Source organism: Cryptomeria japonica, chromosome 9 (assembly GCF_030272615.1).
Source record: "Cryptomeria japonica chromosome 9, Sugi_1.0, whole genome shotgun sequence".
NCBI classification, from domain to species: domain Eukaryota; kingdom Viridiplantae; phylum Streptophyta; class Pinopsida; order Cupressales; family Cupressaceae; genus Cryptomeria; species Cryptomeria japonica.
In genome coordinates, this window is record NC_081413.1 from 438,338,648 (window position 1) to 438,362,010 (window position 23,363).

The window sequence follows — 23,363 nt, forward strand, 5'->3', positions numbered from 1 at the left end:
CCCCTCTCCTTGGGAACTGACTCTAAAGTCTAAAGGTAGGTCTTTCAATTCTAAAGGACCCGTGGGATGTAAACCAAACACTGTTTGAAAAGGTGTTTTACCAGTGGACGGGTTAAGAGAATCATTGAAGGCAAACTCTACTTGAGGAAAAACCACATCCCAATTCTGATTATACTGCTTTGTTAGACACCTTAGAAGGTTTCCAAGTGACCTATTCGCCACTTCTGATTAGCCATCTGTTTGTGGGTGATATGTTGAACTGTAGGTTAAGTTTGTGCCCAACTTTTTGAACAATGTCCTCCAAAAATGACCCTGAAATTTGACATCCTTGTCCAAGACTATTGTTTTGGGTAAACCATGGATTCTTACAACTTCTCTGAAGAAAAGGTTTTCTATGTGTGAAGCATCATTAGTGCTTTTGCAGGGAACAAAATGCACCATCTTACTAAATCTATCTACAATGAGAAAAACACTATCAAAACCTTATTTACTTCTAGGCAGTCCCATAACAAAATCCATGGATATGAACTCCCAAGGTCTAGTAGGTATAGGTAAGGGTTGATACAATCCTTGATTGGTTGATACTCCTTTGGCTTGTTGACAGATTGTACAAGTTTGGACAAACTTTTTAACATCATTTGCCATATTAGGCCAAAAATAACTCCTCTTCACCAAATCTAGAGTTTTGTCTATGCCAAAATGACCACTCATGCCACCACAATGATTTTCCTTTACTATGTTTGACCTCATTGAACATCTAGGTATACAAAGTTGAGAAACTTTGAATAAAAGACCATCTTGAATGAGAAATTCAGAGAAATCAGTATGGTACTTGCCAACAAGTTTGGAACAAACCTCAAATGCTTCCCCAAAGTCTGGATCACCTTTATAAAGAGTTTTTAAGGCATCAATCCCCATACTCTGAAGTTTTAATTCTTGGATCAATCCCACTCTTCTAATCAAGGCATCAGCCACCTTATTGGCTTGACCCTTTTATGCTTAATGGTGAATGTATAAGCTTGAAGCTGCTCCATCCATTTGATGTGTTTGACACTTAGTTTTTCTTCTGAGTTTAGGTAGCTAAGGGCATGATTGTCTATGAATACCACAAATTACTTAGGTAGTAGGTAGTGCCTCCATTTCTTTAGGGCTTGGACCATTGCATACAACTCAAGGTCATAGGTGGAATACCTCTTTTTGGCCCCATTTAGTTTTTCAGAAAAGAAAGCTATAGGTCTGTTTTCTTGGCTTAGGATAGTCCCTATGGCCAAGTTGCTTGCATTTGTCTCAACAGTGAATACTTTACCAAAATCAGGTAAGGTTAGAATAGGTATTGGGCTACTCTATTTTTCAAGTATTGAAAGGCATCATTTGTTGCATCTGTCCATACAAACTTAGTTTTCCTTCCACCTTTTATGGTATCTAGCAATGGATCACAAATATTACTGAAGTTTTTAATAAACTTTCTATAAAATATTGCAAGACCATGAAAACTTCTTACATCACCTGGATTCTTTGGTTGTGGCCAACTAACAATGGCCTCCACTTTGGTAGGATCCATTTTTAGGGTTCCTTTTGAGATGACAAACCCCAAGAAAGTGAGTTCCTTATGCATGAAGATGCACTTGTATAGGTTGATGATTAGTTTGTGTTCATGAAGCTTCCTTAGTACCTGCTCTAAATGATTTAGATGTTCTTCCAAACTGCTACTAAATATCAAAATATCATCAAGGTAAATGACAACAAACTTACCATTGCAGTCCTTGATAATTTCATTCATCAACCTCATGAATGTGCTTAGAGCATTGCTCAAACCAAATGGCATGACAAGCCATTCATATAAACCATCAATGGTCTTAAATGTAGTCTTCCATTCATCTCCTGGTCTGATCCTGATTTGGTGGTAACCAGATTTGAGATCTATTTTGGAAAAATAACAAGCATTGCCAAGTTGATCCATTACGTCTTCTATTCTTGGGATTGGGAACCTATATCTTATATTAATTTTGTTTATATCCCTACTGTCTATGCATAACCTCCATTTCCCATCCTTCTTGGGTGCTAATACTACTGGTACAGCACAAGGGCTAAGGCTCTTTTGGATGAGTCCTTTCTACAACATTTCATGGACTTGTCTAGATATCTCTACATTATGATTTGGTTTCATCTTGTAGGGTGCCTTGTTTGGCAAGGATGCACCAGGTATCAATTCTATTTGGTGACAAACATCTCTTAAGGGTGGGAGGGTAGGGGGTAGCTCACTGGTGTTGACTTCCTTATACTTATTTAGCAGTCCTTCCACTACATCAGGAATAGGTATTGTTTTATCAGATTCTTCCATGTCTTTGGGTTTCATAACCAGGACATAACTCTCCTCTTTGGACTCCTTCAAGGTTTTTACCATTTCCTTTTCCCTAATCACAATCATAGTGGGTTCTTTCTCTGTTTTAGAATCAGGTAATGGCTTCATAGTATATGTAACCACATCCCTTACAATGGTGTAGGTGTTCTTCCTACAACTATATGTGGCATCCATGTCATATTGCCATGGTCTACCAAGTAGAATATGGCAAGCATCCATCTCTACTATGTGACATAAAAATTTATCTTTAAAATCACCTAGAGAAAATTCTACTATGGTCTGATCAGTCACTAAGGTTTGTTGCCCTTTTGTGAGCCATGAAACATGCTAAGGGAAAGGATGAGTAGTTTTAGTCAGCCATAACTTTTCTACCATTTCTTTAGACACCAAATTTTATGTGGAACCTGAATCAATGAGCAAGTTGCATACCTTTCCCACACATTTGATCCTTGTCCGGGAGAGATTTTTCCCTTGTGGTGTTTCTTGAGTGTGGGGAAATTGTAGGAAGGCCTGCCTTATCATCAGGACCATGCCTTCTTTAGCATCAAGTTCATGTTTCTCCTCTTGAACCAATTGAGTTCTTCTTTCACCCTGGTTATTGTTGTTTCCTTTCTCAAGGAACCTTCTTGCATGATGTCCCAATTGGTTGCAGTTATAGTATCTCAATGGTTCACTAGATCTTCCTCTACCTCTACCAAAAGGTCTTCTCCCTCTAGAGTTCCCTCTAGCACCTGGTTCACCTTGTTCTCTAGGTCCTTCGGTCTGCTCCCAAGATTTGTTGTCACTACTTGACTATCCCTTATTCCAAGAGTTGCCTTTTCCTCTATAACTCTTGTTGAAGTTGTTGCTTTTTCCCCTATTGCCTTGTTCTTGTCTCCTTTTCATCTTGTCTTCCACCTTGAGTGCCAATTGGTAGCACTATTGCACTGTCATAGGGGTACACAAATTCAATTCATCTTGAATGTTCATCTTCAAGCCATTCATGTATCTGGCTAGCTTTTCACTTTCTTTCTCCATTGTCTTAGACTTCAAACACAATTTTTGAAACTCCTCAGTGTAAGTGTTCATGTCCATGTCCTTTTGTCTGAGATTTTGTCTTCTTCTATGAAGTTGAACTTCATAATCTGCAGGGATATAGGCCTCACATATTTTGGCCTTCATGGTCTTCCAAGAGGTGATCATATTCTTCTCCTTTTTCACCCTTTCTCCTTGGAGAAAGTTCCACCATGTCAATGCTCCACTCTTCATCTTAAACTAAGCTATCTTGACCCTCTGACCTTTAGGGATCTTTTCAAATTTAAAGAAGTAGTCTAGGGCATCCATCCATTCGATGACCACATCAGGGTCCATTTTGCCATTATAGGTAGGCAAATCAAGCTTGCTATCAGCGGTTCTCCTTGAAACTATCTTGAGGGCATCAACAAGGTACCTTTGGTCTGCAATAATGTCATCTACCTCATCCTACCACAAGGGTTCTTCTTCTTCATCACCCCTTCCTCCAAGGTCTTCTCCTTGTCTCCTCTCTTCAAGCCTTCCTCTAAGACTATTAACTTCATTCATGAGGGATTGTACCCTCTTTGCCAACTCCACATTGGTCAATTGTGGTGGTAGCCTTTCATTTCTATTGTCATCTCCTTCTATATTGTTTTCTGATATCTTCACAATCCTTCAGTTCAAAATCTAAGCTCGGATACCACTTGATGCAAGTGCTAGGTGTGGTTTTGAACAAAATAGGACAATTAGTCCTTGGAGGCCACCAAGAAGCCCCTTTGGTACCAACCTACCTAGCCTCACACCTTTGAATAACAATCCACACCAAGTCTCATTCACAATCCAAGATCCCCAAGGAGCATCAATGAGATCTATGGGCAAGTTGGTCAAGGTAGATCAAATTTACTCACCCAGGTACACACCCAACATGGGTTCACTCTCGTACATGACAAGTCACTAAATATGGGACTCTGTTGGCATATGCACACTCCAATGAGACATTGTAGGTGATTGAAGGTTTTGTCATTGATGGCAACCTTACAATCCTATGGCATCGGCAAGGCATTATACCAGCAAGGCATTACACCAGCAAGATAGTTCACCGGCATCAACAATCAGACTCTACACCGGCACTCAGAACACCGGCATCAGCACAAAGAAAGGAAGTATACTGGCACAGAGGCCGATAGGATTTTGTTATATTATATTTTTCTTATTATTGTAAAAACTTTGTAAGATGACTTGGCATGTTGTAAAATGACTCTTATATATAAGAGAGATCATTGTAGACATTTTGTAAGTTAAGAAAAGTGATGTAAGCGAAAGGGAAAAATATTAAGGTAGACCTATTATGCGAAATATAGGTTAAAGGGTTTATGTAAGAAGCAGAGCAGCAACCGGTACTGGATCAGGCATTATAGATTCTATTGTAAAGCAATACAAGATATTGGATTTGTATAATCCACATTGTAAGTTAGTGAGACTTCCCATTTGAGTAGTGAGCTCTAGGCAATTGGCCTTCCTGCATGTCCAGGCCCCTCTTGTAAGTAATATTCTCTTATTGGCCAGTAAGTGGATATTGTGGGTCACAAATCCCATCGAGGTTTTTCCCACACCGGGTTTCCTCGTTAAATCCTTGTGTTATGGTGTGTTTTTCATGTGGATGTTTTTAATTCTATTTATTGCATTATTTCTTGCATACCGGTACACTGTTATAATATGTTCTGCATGTTTTAAGATAAGAAAGTCTACTCACTGGTTAGATACTGAGATACTAATTTAGCCCCCCTCTCAGTATCTATGGGAATCCTAACAGATTCAACCACTTGGTCAGGGGTGTCCAAGAGGCCTACCAAGCATGTCCAAACTACAAAAACTCTGCAAATCAAACGACCAAGTATACTTCCTTTGTTAGGCCTCCATTTTCCTTGTAGCCCTATTTTCAAGGTTTTTGGGATATAACTCCAAAAGTTGACACAAGACCTAGGAAAAAAATTACAATTTAAAACACCCATTTGGAAGTACTATCTAAATGCCAAAGGAAGATGTCTAAGACTGAAAAGAAGAGGTTTGTTTGTAACAAGGTCAAATAGGCCTAATTGGGCAATTAGGTCGGATTTGTGAAGGAAGTACTCTAAGGGTTATTAATGGGATGATGTCATTGCTTGGGATTGTGTTGGCATGATCCAAATACACCATGTACACAGTTCCAAGTCTTGATTCATCCCTTATGTCTGACTCTCACCAAGCATTTCAACATGAAACAAGGCTACCACATGGAGATGTCAACCCTCAATCATTGGGAAGAGGCTAGGAGACATGTTCCTTTACAAAATGACTTCAAAAACACTAAATATACATTATATCCTCTCATTCCACCAAGTTTTAGAGTTTGGCCTTAGTGGACATGAGAGGAAAGCAAAATTGAATTGAAAACCCTAGGGGGAAGAGGGTTTCAGGACAATTTTCACAAAATGGACTCTAATTTGCAAACTATTGTACATCAACACTCCAAAACAAAAGAAAAATGAGGTTGATTCACTCCTCAATCCATATTTATCAATTATACCATTCACCCAATCCGTACAGGGCCATATATAAATAGGAAAGTGGACTGTTTGCAGAAAAATGATGTTCTTTATTCATTGAAAAGCCAAAATTACATCTCACCCTTCATCACCTTCCTGATAGGGCTTATGAAGGCCTTCCCCATCGGTTACAACTGAATTTTAAACTATTTAGCCATTGGGGAAGTTGTTTGGGTTACAAGGAAAAATGTTGTCAAGACAACTTCTTGACAACATTTGCAATTTTGACAATTTTTGTCCCTTTTACATCATGAGTGTAGTTTACTTTCAAAACACACACCTATGGTCCCAATGAGACCAAATTATTCTATAATCATGAGAACCATCCTAAAATCTAAGATTTGGATCCCTTTGACCATGGTTGACCAAGTGGCTTATAAATGCCAAATCTTGGAACCAGGTCTCACAAATGGATTGATATGATCAATAGGACTCCTACAAAGATTTAGCCATTACAAGACCCCTTAGGAGTCACAAAAAGGTTTAAAATTCATGAATTTGCATCGGGTGCTCCTGCACCAGGGGCCCTCGCATGTGTTTGTACCCTAATGCTTAATTGAGACTTAATTGTGCTTACATCATGTAGATATGGCCTTATTTTCACTTGATACACCACATGGCCCCTTAGTTTCGGCCCTAAAATGGGGTAGGACCAAGGTGTGGCACCTTAGTCCTCATTGGGATCATGGCACAATGCCTTGGTCCTCCCTATTTGGGGCCCCCTTTGGAGCCCTTGAGTATTTCCAAGTTTGAGAGAGAAACATAGCCCCATTTCGGCCAATGTCAAAAAATTAGCATGTTTTTCGATGGGGAAGTATATAAGGAGGCTTGTCCCTCTCATTTTGATATACAGATACAAGGATAGAACATAAAAATTATAATCACAAGGCATCAAGAATTTAAGTATTCATCATCAAGCATTTCTAGAGGTCTTCAAAGATACATTTTGTAGATACCTAAAAATGTCTCATTAATTCTACACTAATTATTCATCTATTTAATTAAGTAATTATTTTATTATTTTATTAAACTAACTATTTCTTCAAATCATCACCCTTCAACACTCCTAATTATTCTATTTCTATTCTCAAATCATTTTAATTAGTTAACCATATCTCAATTATTAATTAAATATCAATTATTTAATTAATTATGATTTATTCCTTAGTTAAATAATATTTATTATTTAATTAATTCTATTTCCTAAGTTTAAATAATTTCATTTAAATTATTTAAATTAATTAATTATTCTTCCAATTCCCCAAATTATAATTTCAATTAATTCCATCCAATTTCATTTCATTTCTCCCAAATTCGAATTTCACTTCATTTCATCTAATTTCATATTTCCAAATTCACATTTCCCCAAATCTGAATTTGAATTAATTTTATGTGCATTTCAACATTCGAATGACCAAATTCAAATCCAAATTGAAAATGAAAATCAAATTCAATTTCAAATTCCTAGGAGGCTAAAATTGAGAACTATATCGACCTGATCTTCTCCCCATGAAAGCATCAAAACTAGGTTCCCTCTAATCCTTAGGGATAACTCTCTCATAATCCTACCGATAATAAAAAGCCTCCTGTGCAGTAACAAAATATCTATCTGCCTGGCTACATGCCTCTATCACTGGCAAATATAACTGATCATATGCATGCATAGTGATCTGAGACCGCCTAATTGCCTCATCCCTCTCCTATTGTAATTGATCTCTATTAGCAGCTATTCGATCCCTCTCCGCAGTCAAATCCTCCATCGCATGTCGATACTGATCCCTATCCTCCATTCGCCGTAGCCGCAAAGTAGCAACCAAATCCTCCAAACGCCTAACCTGATTTCTCAATCCCTCTATCCACACCTACAGACCCTACAACCTGGGGCATCTCCACATCATAACCATCATCCCTACCCTCATCTCCATCACTGCTCGATGACCCTGATCTTGACTCATCACTATCATCAAAACTGCTCATGGATGCAGTCTCTCTACCAATATCCACATCCTCCCTATCACTATCCACCTACCCTGTGACCGCTACTATCATATCTATACATCCTCCCATCTCTACCTCCTCCATCTCTACCTCCTCCACCTCTACCTCCTCCACCTCTAACTCCTCCACCCCTATCCTCTCTACCTCTCCCTCTGGGACCCTTGCCATGTCTAATCTATTGAGCACCAATTAGAACTGTCGGATATGTCAAAGTTATAGGCCTATGATGTATCCACCATACACTTTATTGCATTGTGGACCCTGGATCCGCTACACCAAGTCGCCATCCCCACAAAATAGGAGCAAGAAAATCAAACTCAACAAAAGCAACATGAGGTTGTATACAAGAACCCCAATCACCAATCTCTCGAGTAGTGTGAGCAAAATAAGTTGTCACGCCTAGATTACCTTGTACTTCCCTAATCCGTCTGAGCATAGGACAAGGAAGATGCATATCAATAATCCTATGACTACCAACATCTTGACCAATCAAATATCTCTTTTATTGACAAAAAGGAAGATGTTGAGCATCAATAGTCCAACCAGGACAAGTAAGATAAGGTCTCCATGAGAAGTACTATAAGATATCAATCTGATGACGCCAATACAAGATGTTACCTAATGCCCTATGCCTCACACCAACAGTATATCCATAAGCATATGGCTGATCTGGCTCTTAATCTATATGTAACGCAGGATGGAAAATAGCAATGTGTTCCCAATCCATGTCTGAAAGTAATACCACATCTAATTGATTTCTATTGCAAATAAACAACCCCATGAATTTGACGATACAAAGTTGTAAGAAGACAAGGATGCCAAGAAAACACACGTCTCTCAATAATCATATCATGTATAACACGTCCCCATCCAACAGGAAAACCATGGGCACATCTATCAGGAATCAATAATCCAGCAACAGTACAAGAAAGCACAATGATGAGATCATCATAATCAAAATCATCCCAACGAATATCATAACGACCACGGATATGTAGATCTTGCTCCTCACACTTGAACAATGTACACAAAGCTGAAATACCATCATCACGATCAAAAGTAACTTGCCTACCAGATATCAGAATGTGTAAAATACACCACACATCCTCAAGTATGATAGATGCCTCACCAGTCGGTAGATGAAAAGAACATGTCTTTGAATGCCATCGTTCAACCAAAGTAGTAATCATAGCCCTGTTGGTCGTAACCTCAGGAAAATGCGCAATATAATATAATCCAACCTATCGTAACAAAGCGGTTTCCTCTGCATCCAACTCATGACGTCGATCAAGACTATCTCGTCGTGTCTTCCTAGCAAGAAGTGCTGGATAATGCGCCTGTATTTGGAAAATATATAAATGAGTCAACTACGTCATAAAAAATATTAGGATGTAGAAACTGAAGAAAGAAAGACCTTTATTATCAATTGCGATTCAATATTCTCATATGTGAAGCAAAACAAGCAAATGCGACATATTTATGCCATATGCGATACAAAACATTCAATTGTGATACAATTTTGTCAAGTGCAACAAAAATTTAACAATTGTGACATGAAACATCAAGTGCGACACGTTAAACTCAATTGCGACATAATAAAGTCAAGTGCGGCAAAATCGATACTCAATTGCCGCATACATGAAAAATGACACACCAAAAAAATGATTAAACAATTACAAAATATAGACAAAACACAAGCACAAAGTTAGACAACTCACCATGCCACCATTATCGGGAGGTCTCTGATAAGATTGCACTCACTCGGATAAATGCAGCCTTGCTCTATGACCTGCCACTTCGCTCCAAGGATGCCAGAAGCTCTAATATCTCTAACAAATTCTTTTGAAACAAAAAATGCAAATGAGCTCAAACACATACCAATCCTCAATTTATAAGCTAAAAAAATAGGTTTTCTTGACATAAACGCCCATGGAACCCTCCATCTTCAACACAGTGTTAGACATGACAAACGAGATCAAAACTCTTTCAAACTTCATATTATTACTATCTACCATATTTTCTGAAAAACTGGTCTTCAATCCAAAATTTTCGGACCACTTTTTCTGAGGGGGCATTATACCATAGCGTCACCGGGGCATACTAGGGCATAAATTTTTCATTTTCTTTGAAACAACGTCGTTTCGACATTGTCTCAAAGAGGGCCAAATGTAGACACCTAAAAAATGTCTCATTAATTCTACACTAATTATTCATCTATTTAATTAAGTAATTCTTTAATTATTTGATTAAACTAACTATTTCTTCTAATCATTGCCCTTCAACACTCCTAATTATTCTATTTCTATTCTCAAATCATTTTAATTAGTTAACCATATCTCAATTATTAATTAAATATCAATTATTTAATTAATTATGATTTATTCCTTAGTTAAATAATCTTTATTTTTATTAATTAATTATGTTTCCCTAAGTTTAAATAATTTCATTTAAATTATTTAAATTAATTAATTATTCTTCCAATTCCCCAAATTATAATTTCAATTAATTCCATCCAATTTCATTTCATTTCTCCCAAATTTGAATTTCACTTCATTTCATCTAATTTCATATTTCCAAATTCACATTTCCCCAAATCTGAATTTCAATTAATTTCATGTGCATTTCAGCATTCGAATGACCAAATTCAAATCCAAATTGAAAATGAAAATCAAAATCAATTTCAAATTCCTACAACACATGCTAAAATCAGAACTGATTGATCAAATCAATTGTCTAATCAGTTAACTCAGTTAAATCATCAATCATCCTTTTTAACTCTCAATCGCCTTTCTATGACTAATCCATCTATTTAGTTCAATAATCAATCAAGTGAGTTGACTAATCCATCTATCCAGTTCACTCTTCAATCAATCCAGTTCACTACTCAATCAAATCAATTAACAGATCAATCAATTGAGTTCACTGATCAATCTAAATTAGTTATGTATCAATCAACAATTGAGTTCTATTTCTCACCTCCTTTGTGTTGAAAATCTATAAATTCAACCTCTTTTCATCAATTCAATCTAGCTTTTTTAGAATCACAGTCTTTAAAACATTTGTATGTAGGAAATTGGTGTAATACTTGAGAGCCACCAACCACTCAAATTAGAGAAGCACAAGGGAAGCAAAGATGTAGAATCAAGGAGTCTTTTATTTGAATTCATTCCTTATTTCGTATTGATTTTCATTGATTATGTTTGATGTTTGTCAATTAGTTAGGAATTGGTGATTCATTCTTATTTGCTAATTAGATCAATAACATTCATGACATTCAGGCATAGAAACAATGGTGAACCTTGATAGTTCTAATACTTACTATAAGTACAGATCCAATAACCAACAAGATGAGAGGGGGGGGGAGTGAATCATACAAACTTAATCTTCCATAAAAACATCAGATTCAACCTCGGTAACATATATATCAGTAATATAACCAAAACTTTTTAAAATGCAAACCGAAAAGCATATAAACATCATAAACCTCATAACACCAGATTTAATGTGGAAACCCAAATAGGGAAAACCCACTTTGGGATTTCAGACCCACTAAGAAATATACTCTTCTAGAGTATGCTCGGTTAAAAGCAAATCCTATTAAAGATTACAAACGCATTGCTAGATGTGACCCGGTTAAGGGTTTTCCCTCAGATCTGTTAGGATCTTCACCTTGTTAGAAGTGACCTTGTTAAAGGATTTCAAACACTCAATCAGAATGTCACCTTGCTAGAGGGTTTTACAAATAAGACTATTAAGTCCACTCGGTTAAGAGATTTCCTATCACTTTCATAAAATAACAGTAATAAAATCTATCTGTAACTTCACATCTAAAATGCTAAAGCAGATTCCTATTTGTTCAATACAATCTAGACATAGAACTAATCCTATCTATCTACTGGGCTTCTATACTCTGTTATTCTAACAGGTCTTCAAGCTTCTGTGCTCGGTAATCACTATGTAGCATCCTTGTGCATACACTTGCTCGCATGCATTGTTTATCAATAGTTTTCTATTTATAAACAATTAAGTAACCGCTTAATCTCCTTGATCACATTTCCCATGATCAATCATAGCCATCAGATCTTCGATCTTGTCTAGGTTTAATGCATCTTTCGATCTGAAAACATTTTACCCCACCTTGGAACTTGCATACATTTCTTGGAACTTGTGCCAGGGTATTGCGGTTCAATCTGAGTTGTAGATCTTCATGCCGACTTTTCATTGCCTTAGATTTGTTAACAAACTTCTTCCATGGCTCACCAATCATTGATCAGCTCTAGCTCATCAGCTTCCTTCATTAAATAACGCATGTAAATATTTAATGCATTCTATTATAGCTCGGTTACAACTCGGTGACAACTCGGTGAATACTAAACTTCACTCGGTAGACATTCCGCCTTCATTAACCGATAGTGATAACCTTAGGGTTTACCGACTAGGTTCCTTAGGGTTTACCGACTAGGTTCCTTAGGGTTTACCGACTAGGTTCTTTGCTTGATAACATAGTATAGTATTAACCTTTACATTTTACAACATATGTATGATGTTAAAACAATCTAAAACATCATGATCTCATCATTGTCTAACTCGGTACTAGTTGCCCATTGAATACCTTATTCATCATATTCTTTCATGTGTCTTTTACCGACATCTTTATAATTTTCATATCATACTTCTCAAGATATGGCAACATCATACTGAATTAGAAAATCAATTTCTTGACATCAATGACAAAATAATAATATCAAGATAGTAAAACATCTTTAATCAGTTATATCCATAATTATCAACAACCTTCTCAATATCCTTATGAAATGCCAACAATCTTTCATTGTCTGTTATAATGCAATATTGCCAACAATCTCCCCCTTTGGCATTGATGGCAAAACCAATTGATTTGACCTTAAAAGATTCGGATTGTTGTGATTCTGAAATTCTGAAATGCTCTCCCCCATACATTAGACTTTTCCTCTTTTCAGTCTTCTTTCCAATCTATAGTCTGCTCAGTTTTCTTTTAGTCTTCTCCCCTGATAGGTCTTTTTCCTCTATATTAGTCTTCTCCCCCTTTGACAACAATGCCAAAAAGTAAAGAACTAAAACATAATTACTTTTTGTAAGTAGTGATTTCCTGCTGTTGTGTATCAACTGAGTCTCGGTCAGAGCATTTGTCTTCAATTCTTGTTCACTGTAAGATTTCCTGTACACCTTTATAAAACATCCTAAAGTGTATAAATCAGCATCAACTCCCAAAAGATATTCGATAGAGTCATCAGATTGATGCTTTCACCGAACTCGGTCAGTGAGTAGAAGATAGGGGTAGGACCCCTAACTTGCTTCTAAGATATACAAAAGTGTCCCTTGGTAGTGGCTTGGTGAAGATATCTACTATTTGTTCCTTTGTGCTAACATACTCCATCACCACTTTTTTCTCTTGAGTTTCTTCTCTAAGATAATGATATTTGATAGAGATGTGCTTTGTCTTAGAGTGCATAACAGGGTTTTTTGAAATATTAATGGTACTAGTATTGTCATAGAATATAGTTACTGGCTCGGTAACTTTCTCATTTATACCTTCCAACAATTGTTTGATCCATGCAATGTTGGTACAATTCAATGTTGCAGCAACATATTCAGCTTCTGTTGTTGACTATGAAACACATCCTTGTTTCTTTCTAAGCCAACTCACTAGTCTTTCTCCTAAAAAGAAAGCTCCTCCACTTGTGCTTTTTCTGTCATCAAGGTTTCCTGCCCAATCAGCATCAGTATAAACTTTTAAATCAAAACCATTTCCTTTCTGATATACTAAGCCATAATCCTCAGTGCCTTTCAAGTATCTAAAAATTCTTTTGATTGATGTCATGTGTGTTTCCTTAGGATCTACAGAGAATCTTGCAACTATACCTACTGCATGTGCTATATCTGGTCTGTTGTGAACAACATTTTGTAGCTTTCCAATCATGGATCGGTAAAGTGTCTCATCAACAGATGCATATTTATCATTCTTTGATAATTTACAATTGGTAGTCATAGGAGTACTTACTGGTTTTGAATCCTCCATTCCAAATTTCTTCAAGATTTCCTTTATGTACTTGGATTGAGTAATGAAAATCTCATTTTTCATTTGCAGTATCTTTAAACCTATAAAATACTTTATCTCGCCGATTAATGACATCTCAAATTCTTTGCTCATTTCATTTCCAAAGTTCTTGCATAAAGAGTCATTGCCACAAAATATAATATCATCAACAAATATGGTTGAGATCAGTATTCCATTTTCATCATTCTTCATGTACATGTTGTTGTTCTCACTTGTCCTTATAAAACCAATCTTAATCAAATAAGAGTGCAATCTCTCATACCATGCTCTAGGTGCTTGTTTCAGACCATAAAAAGCTTTGTTCAATTTACATACCTGATCTTTATCATTGTCTTCAAAAAATCCTTCAGGTTGTTCAATGAAAACTTCTTCTTCTAATATTCCATTCAAAAATGCAGATTTGACATCCATTTGATATACCTTGAAATATTGGAAAGCAGCATAGGCCAACAATGTTCTTACTCCTTCAAGTCTAGCAACAGGTGCAAAAGTTTCACCATAATCAATTCCTTCTTCTTGAGCATAACCTTTGCAAACTAGTCTTGCCTTGTTTCAAATGACCTCACCTTTTTCATTTAGCTTGTTTCTGAAAATCCACTTTGTACCGATTACATTTTTGTCCTTCGGGCTTGGGATTAGTGTCCATGTGTCATTCTTCTTGATTTGATCAATCTCTTCTATCATAGCATTTATCCAATCTTCACTGTTAAATGCCTCTTTCACTATTCTCGGTTCAAATCCAGATATCAAACATGTGTTCTGTCTCAGTTTGTTCCTTGTCATCACTGGATCATCCTTATCTCCTATAAATTGACTTGGTGCATGATGTCTTCTGACATACTTGGCTAATACAGGCTCGGTAGGCTATGTATGATCTTCTTCATCACTCGGTAACTGGATATTCTCTTCATTTTCTTCAACAGTCTTCTCGGTAGGACTTCTCGGTTGAACATAGACAAATTCATCATAGTTTTCTAGTTCCTTGGAATTTCCTTCATCATTTCTTTTTGCAAATTCATCAATTTTCACATTTGCACTCTCTACTATTTTGTTAGATGATTTGATCAGACATTTAAATGCTTTGCTTCTAGCAGAATAACCTAGAAACATTCCTTCTTCACTTTTTTGATCAAACTTGTCATTTCTATCATCTTTATGAACATAGCATCTACTTCCAAAGATTTTAAAATAACTAACATTAGGTTTCTTATCATACCAGATTTCATATGGTGTCTTCAAAGTACCTTTCTTCAATTGAACTTGATTCAAGGTGTAAACTATTGTGCTTGTTGCTTCTCTCCAAAATGTTTGCGGCACCTTCTTTTCAATCATCAGCACAATCCACAATATATTTGTTTCTTCTCTTAGCTATTCCATTCTATTGTGGAGTTCTCGGTGCAGAGACTTGTCTTTTAATACCATGATCATTGCAAATTAAGTTGAACTCATCAGATGTGAACTCTTCTGATTTTTCTTTTAAAAACATTACTGACATCATCCTTGAATAGTCATCCACAAATAATATGAAATATTTATCACCATAATAACTTTGAACTTTCATAGGACCACAAAGATCAGTGTGCACTAGATCTAAAATTCCCTTAGAAGTGTAAGACTTACTTGTAAAGCTTGATCTTGTCATCTTACCCATCTGGCATCCTCGGCACATAGCATTCTCAGGTTTTTAAAGACTCGGTAGACCTCTTACTCTGTGATTCTTGCTTATTTTGATCAGATTATCAAAATTGATATGACAAAACCTTTTATGCCATAACCAGGTATCATCAATCTTTGCATGCAAACACTTATTCTGAGTTGAGTCAAGGTGAAATGTGTTACCTTTTGTTTGTGTCCCGGTAGCAGCTAACTTTCCATTCTTGTCATGAACTTTGACAATTCCTTTCTGAAATTCTATTCGGTAACCTGTTTTGTTTAGTTGTGCTACACTCAACAAATTGTATTTCAAACCTTCAACCCAATAAACATCATTGCATCTTGCATTATCAAAAAGTGTTATAGATCCTTTACCTCTCACTGGACATGCTGCATCATTACCAAATCTAACATAGCCTCCATCGTAATCTTCTAATATAACAAACTTGTGTTTATCTCCTGTCATATGATGTGAGCATCCACTATCTATAATCCAAGAATCATTAGTGTTTATGTGAGATATTAGGGCTTTTTCTTCATACCTTTCTTCATCTGATCAATCCTTGATAGCCACATAAACTACTTCCTCTGTATCAGTCTCATCTAATTTATCATCATTAGATTCCTCATTAGTTATTAGGCATGTCTTTCTATCTCTTCTTTTGAAGTCTCGGTGTCCTCTGTAATGATTATCTTTCTGTCTGTCATCTCGGTAATCTCTCTTTTCAGTAGAATCTTTGTCAAGACAGTTAGAAGCCATATGTCCTATCTTATCACAATTGAAACATTTCAAAGTTAGCTTTCCTTTATACTTAACTTTGCCTCTCGGTAGTCTTTTGGCTAAAAGTGCTTCAAACTCTTCTTGCTTTTTTATTTCCTCATATAATTTGTGCACTGCCTCCATGTTCTTACAAAATCTTTCACTTGCTCCACTATGATCTCCTTCAAAGTACTTATACTTTCTTTCATTGAAATTATTAGATTCATCAAGATGAAAAGAACTAAATGCAGATTCAACTTTGTTTACCGAAGATCCACTGTTATCAAAATTACTTAACTCAAATGAATGTAGCTTACCAATAGTAGCATCTAAAGAAACTGGCATATTAGGTACAGACCTCAATTCATTGATTGCAGAGACTCGGATTGCATAAGCTAGTAGAAGGGTTCTTAACAACTTACTTGTTATATCCTTTTCTTCAATAGTTCCACCTACTCCTTTCATTTGATTGACAATCTCCTTTAGTCTTGTACTATACTGAGTTATGTTCTCACCTTCATTCATCCTCATAGATTCAAGTTGTCCTCTTAGACTATCTACTTTTTCCCTTTGAACATGTTCATCTCCTCCATATACTGATCTGAGCTTATCCCACATTACCTTTGCATCATTGCAGCCTTCTAGATCATTAAACTTTGAATCGGTCAATGCAGATGTTATTTCAATCATTGCTTGAATATGTTCTTTCTTTGCCTTTATCTCTTCCATAGTCAATGGATAGGTGCTCAGTGTGACAAAATCATTCTCCAGATAGTATACAGCATATTCTCCAACTCCTGATAGATGTATCTTCATCCTTTTCTGCCATGTAGAGAAACTTGACTTGTTCAGCTTCGGTGCATCCCTCTTATACATCTTTGGACCTTTAACTCAAGTGCCTTTAAACTTTCCTTCTGGAGTCCAAAGCTCTAATACCAATTGATAGTTCTGATACTTACTATAAGTACAGATCCAATAACCAACAAGATGAGAGGGGGGGGGTGAATCATACAAACTTAATCTTCCATAAAAACATCAGATTCAACCTCGGTAACATATATATCAGTAATATAACCAAAATTGTTAAACATGCAAACTCAAAAGCATATAAACATCGTAAACCTCATAACACCAGATTTAACATGGATTTCGGACCCACTAAGAAATATACTCTTCTAGAGTATGCTCAGTTAAAAGCAAATCCTGTTAAAGATTACAAACACATTGCTAGATGTGACCCGGTTAAGGGATTTCCCTCAGATCTGTTAGGATCTTCACCTTGTTAGAAGTGACCTTGTTAAAGGATTTCAAACACTCAATCAGAATGTCACCTTGCTAGAGGGTTTTACAAATAAGACTGTTAAGTCCACTCGGTTAAGAGATTTTTTGTCACTTTCACAAAATAACAGTAATAAAATCTATCTGCAACTTCACATCTAAAATGCTAAAGCAAATTCCTATTTGTTCAATACAATCTAGACATAGAACTAATCTTGTCTATCTGCTGGGCTTCTATACCCTATTATTCTAACAGGTCTTCAAGCTTCTATGCTCGGTAATCACTATGTAGCATCCCTATGCATACACTTGCCTGCATGCATTGTTTATCAATAGTTTCCTATTTATAAACAATTAAGTAACCACTTAATCTCCTTGATCACATTTCCCATGATCAATCACAGCCATCAGATCTTTGATCTTGTTCAGGTTTAATGCATCTTTCAATTTGAAAATGTTTTACCCCGCCTTGGAACTTGCATACATTTCTTGGAACTTGTGCCAGGGTATTGCGGTTCAATCTAAGTTGTAGATCTTCATGCCGACTTTTTATTGCCTTAGATTCGTTAACAAACTTCTTCCACGGCTCACCAATCATTGATCAGTTCTAGCTCATCAACTTCCTTCATTAAGTAACGCATGTAAACATTTAATGCATTCTGTTATAGCTCAGTTACAACTTGGTAACAACTCGGTGAATACTAAACTTCACTCAGTAGACATTCCGCCTTCATTAACCGATAGTGATAACCTTAGGGTTTACCGACTAGGTTCTTTGCTTGATAACATAGTATAGTATTAACCTTTACATTTTACAACATATGTATGATGTTAAAACAATCTAAAATATCATGATCTCATCATTGTCTGACTCGGTACTAGTTGCCCATTGAATACCTTATTCATCATATTCTTTCCTGTGTCTTTTACCGACATCTTTATAATCTTCATATCATACTTCTCAAGATATGGCAACATCATACTGAATTAGAAAATCAATTTCTTGACATCAATGACAAAATAATAATATCAAGACAGTAAAACATCTTTAATCAGTTATATCCATAATCATCAACAACCTTTTCAATATCCTTATGAAATGCAAACAATCTTTCATTGTCTATTATAATGCAATATTGCCAACAAACCCGACGCGAATCACTCTGAGCTTTGATTTTATTTTGATATGTTTTGCAGATTCGTACGGACACGGGAAATGGGACATCGCAATTGTAAATGTAGAAATTCGCAATTGCTCGTATCATATCGTAATCACCCTGACAGCATGTCGCAATTGATCACATAGGATGTCACAATTGCCTAAATAGATCGCAATTGCCCTAAAAATTTGATAATTAAAAAATTCTTGTGTCATTTTTGCATGATTTTCTATTGTGAATTTAACCCTGAATTTTTATTGAATTCTGAAAAATTTCATTTCTGCATATAAAATGTTTCTAATTCAATGGCAGGAAAGGTGACATTCTGAATTTCAAGTGCAGGGTAGGAAAAGAAAAATAGGAGACAACAAAAAACTTATCAGAAACTTCTAAAGGCTGAAAAAGAGCTCCGTAACATCGAAGAAAGAGAGGAAATCGCTCAGTATCACAGAACCATCCATCGCTTTCTAACCAAGTACAAGTTCTTTGACGAAATCGATGTGTTGGCTCGCGTAGTGTGGAACAAAATCATTGTAGAATAAATCTTCTATCTTCTGTCTTTTCCTTATATTTTTCTGTTAAAAGTCCAAAAAAAATTTAAAAAATAAAAATTTTAGAAGTCGCAATTGCTATCACATCACATCACAATTGATCAGTCATCATGTCACAATTTCTTACATAGTAATTCATAATTGATGGTTCATCATGTCGTATTTGATATGATATCAATTCACATGTGATTAGTAGGTTAGTCGCATTTGATAAATTTAGTTTTCTATTTTCTGTTTTCTGTTTTTTGTTTTTTGTTTTATTACAGTTCTGGTTTTTACCAGAATACCTCTCTGTCTGTGAAAAGACATAACTCTATAACCTATAAATTAGGTTGGATAGCTCACCGTGTGTTGTCTAACATTATTATTTTTCTATAGGGGTATCTTAGAAACACTTCTTTTTGGTTCTTTAGTAAAGAACAAAAACAAATTTCATCATTGCTATGCTGGTTAAAATGAACACGATGTTTGTGTGGAGCAACATCTCCACTTAGAATAGAAAATCATTGCAATGAAGGGATAAAAAGAACCTTGTCTTTTGTGTATTCTAATGGATAGGTATTATGTTCTCCCCTTCAATGGGTGATCAAAAAACCAGACTCTCTTTTTTAATGTTTTCCTTTGTTTTATGCAATTAAATCCTTTAGAAGGTATGCCCTCCTGAGTTGCCCTTAGGGCGCCATTAAGGTCAATGAGAGGGGAATGACCTAAGTGGCCAACAGCTAAAGCCAAGTAATCCAAGCCACTATAATCAAATGCGTATGTGATGAAAATCATCTGTGATGAGTGTTACATGTTGTCACAATGGTGTTATACCTCCCTCAGTGCCTATACGGTACGTTAAAATCTGCAGAGCATAGCCTCTATAGACTAGGAGACCTCCCTTAATGGAGTGTAAAATACTGCTGATTGTGACCACTTGAACAGAACCCTGTCTAAACACCATACAAATTAGAAGCCAAGCCGAGTCAATAACTAGACACTTGTTTTATCACAGTGAAAGGGTGGGGAAGAATCTGCCCCCAAGACACTCACCATAAATCTCCCAAGATAATAGGTCAATTCAGGAGCAATCTTCATTAGTCTAATTTCTGGAAAAAGGCAAAAAAATGGGCGCACCCTAGGGTGTGACACAACTATTTGAGCTGATGGAGTATCAAGATGTGGGTTGTGATAATACTTGTGACCTTCTAACATTAGGATAGTCTATTTGATATCGAATTGCCCAAATACAACGAAAACAAAATGGGGTCTTGAAAAAGATTCCAACATTCATGGAAATTTGAAATTTTTTCCTAAAACAATTGCTATATTCATGGTTTTATTCTTTTTGATGTGACTGTTGTGCTCTTTGCTATACTTCAACAAATTCCAAAACAAAGTCAAGAGTTTCAGTGTTCAACAAAATCAAAAACTTCAACAAGAAAAATAAGTGCCAACAACAAAACCAATGTCGAAACCAAACCTTTTTGCACAAATTCAAAGACGATGAAAATGTTACTTTCAAGTGATCATAGGTACTAGGCACTCAATTCATGTAGAAGTCCCATTAGAGTCATCGCACAAAGTCCTCACACAAGTCATTTCACCTTAAGATTAGTGTCACGTTAGATTATAGGAATCATACCTAAGTCCATGGGTATTAGAGGAGATGGATAATTCCCATTTGAAAAACCAAATCTTGGACCAAACACTAACCAATTACAAATAATTGATGGTTTAGATAACCTCGCTTGGGAGTTAAGAGTCAATCACTCCCAATATGACACAGTTGAGGTCGTCATAGATGATGAAATTTGAAAGTTTGTTTGCCTTGATGAGAAACTAAGGAAAAAGATACAAAGAGCAGCTCAAAAAGAAGCCATTAGACAATTGGTAGAGAAAACCATAGAAACATTCCTCAAACCGTGTTAGAAAAAGAAAAAGTGTCCATCATCTTAGATATCATTAATTTATTCTTAGAGTCTGCATTGCGTGCATAGTAATATTCAAATGCATGGGTCTAAAAGGAAATGATCAATTCCCATTTGAACAACCAAATCTTGGGGCAAACAACACTCAATTAGAAATAATTGACAATTTAAATATCCTTGCTGAAGAATTAATAATTGATCAAAACCAATATGACATAGTCCATGTCGTTATAGATGAGGAAGTTCAAAAATCAGTACAGATAGACATAGACCTAGAAAACCAAATTAAAGAAGAGGTAGAATTTGAATCTTTCATGCAATACGCTGAAAATCTTGTGTCCGAATTTTGAAATCCTAGATAGCAAGTCATCTGCATTTTAGGGTGTCATAGAAACATATTTAATTGCATTTAACTAAGTCTTGCATACACATCTTAGAGAGTCAAAATCACTTCGAAGCAATATCCATGTCATTAACACATTCTCAGAAGGCAAAAAATCAAATGGATCCTAAGAACGACCCCTTTGTCAATCCAACATGGAATATGGATCTATCCACACAACAAAAAACACAGGGTTACGGACCCACAAAAATGTCAACAAACCCAAACAAGATGCCTTCCCTTGATGAAATACGACATAATTTGACAAAGGAAGAGCTCAAAGTAGTCCAACAAGACCCCGCAACATTAATGATCCTCAACGCTCTCATTAATAGTGATAGAGATAGGTATCTCTCTCTCTTAGTACAAAATGGGGCCAAACTACCGCCAGGGGTAGATATTTCAATAATAGTGCCACAAGGTATGACATTAAGCCAGAATATACCTCAAATACCCATTACAACATAGACACAAGCAACAATTGCTACAACAACATAAGGTATGTCTCAAAATGCAAATATGGCTACAACCTCAATACAATCAATAGTGACACCACCAAGTGCCAATCTTACATTGTGGCCAACACCAAATATGGCTACAACTTCAATACAATCAATAGTGACACCACCAAGTGCCAATCTTACAACATGGGCAACGCTAAATATGACGCTACAAGCTCTAATATCTCACACCACTACCTTGGCAAATATAACTCAACCAACAGTCTCAGTTGGTTCCTCCTACAATAGTCAGAATGTGAATCCAGGGATAACAAGCTTGGCTCAACCAAATGCTACTCCGCAATTTGCATACTTCACACCACCTGTTGGGACTTATGGGACACAATTACCTGGATTATCTACATTTCAACAAGCCCAAAGGTACTCAAATACTATTCCTTTGTAGGCAACATTCATCAAGTCAACACATCGACAACCCAAACAAAACTTCTGACTCAACAAATGGAGAACCTACAAAAGCAAATGACCAATATACAAGTGGGGAATGATAAAAAGAGCTATGCCATGGAACATCTTTGTCCTTATCCTTTTGACAGAAAATTATGCATGCCACCTTTTCCCCCACATTTTGAAACGCCAAAATTTGACAAATATAGAGGGAAAGGAGATCCTCGAGATCATATAAGAGAATTCTTTACGACATGCATTGAAGTAGCTCACAATGATACATACTTGATGAGATTATTTTCAGAAAGCCTGGGAGGGACAACACTAGAATGGTTTTCGCACCTTCCACCAAAAATTACTTCATGGGGAGAATTAGCTGAGTTGTTTATATCAAACTTTGCCTTCAACATAGAAAAACCAATCACATTAATGGATTTATGTGCAACGAAACAAAAAGAAGGTGAGACTTTTGCTATATTCTTACAAAGATGGAGAGGACTATATCATAGATGCCTTAGTCACATCCTTGAAGCAGAACAAGTAGACATTTTATATGGAAATTTGGTGCCTTTGATTAAATATCCATTACAAATGCAATGCCTGAATAATTTCAAAGACATTATAGAAAAAGGCATCAAATGTGAGAAAGGCCTATTAGAACAAGGGATATTAAAACACCAAAAGGATAGTGGACCAACCACCAGCACAAGCAATGAAAGACCA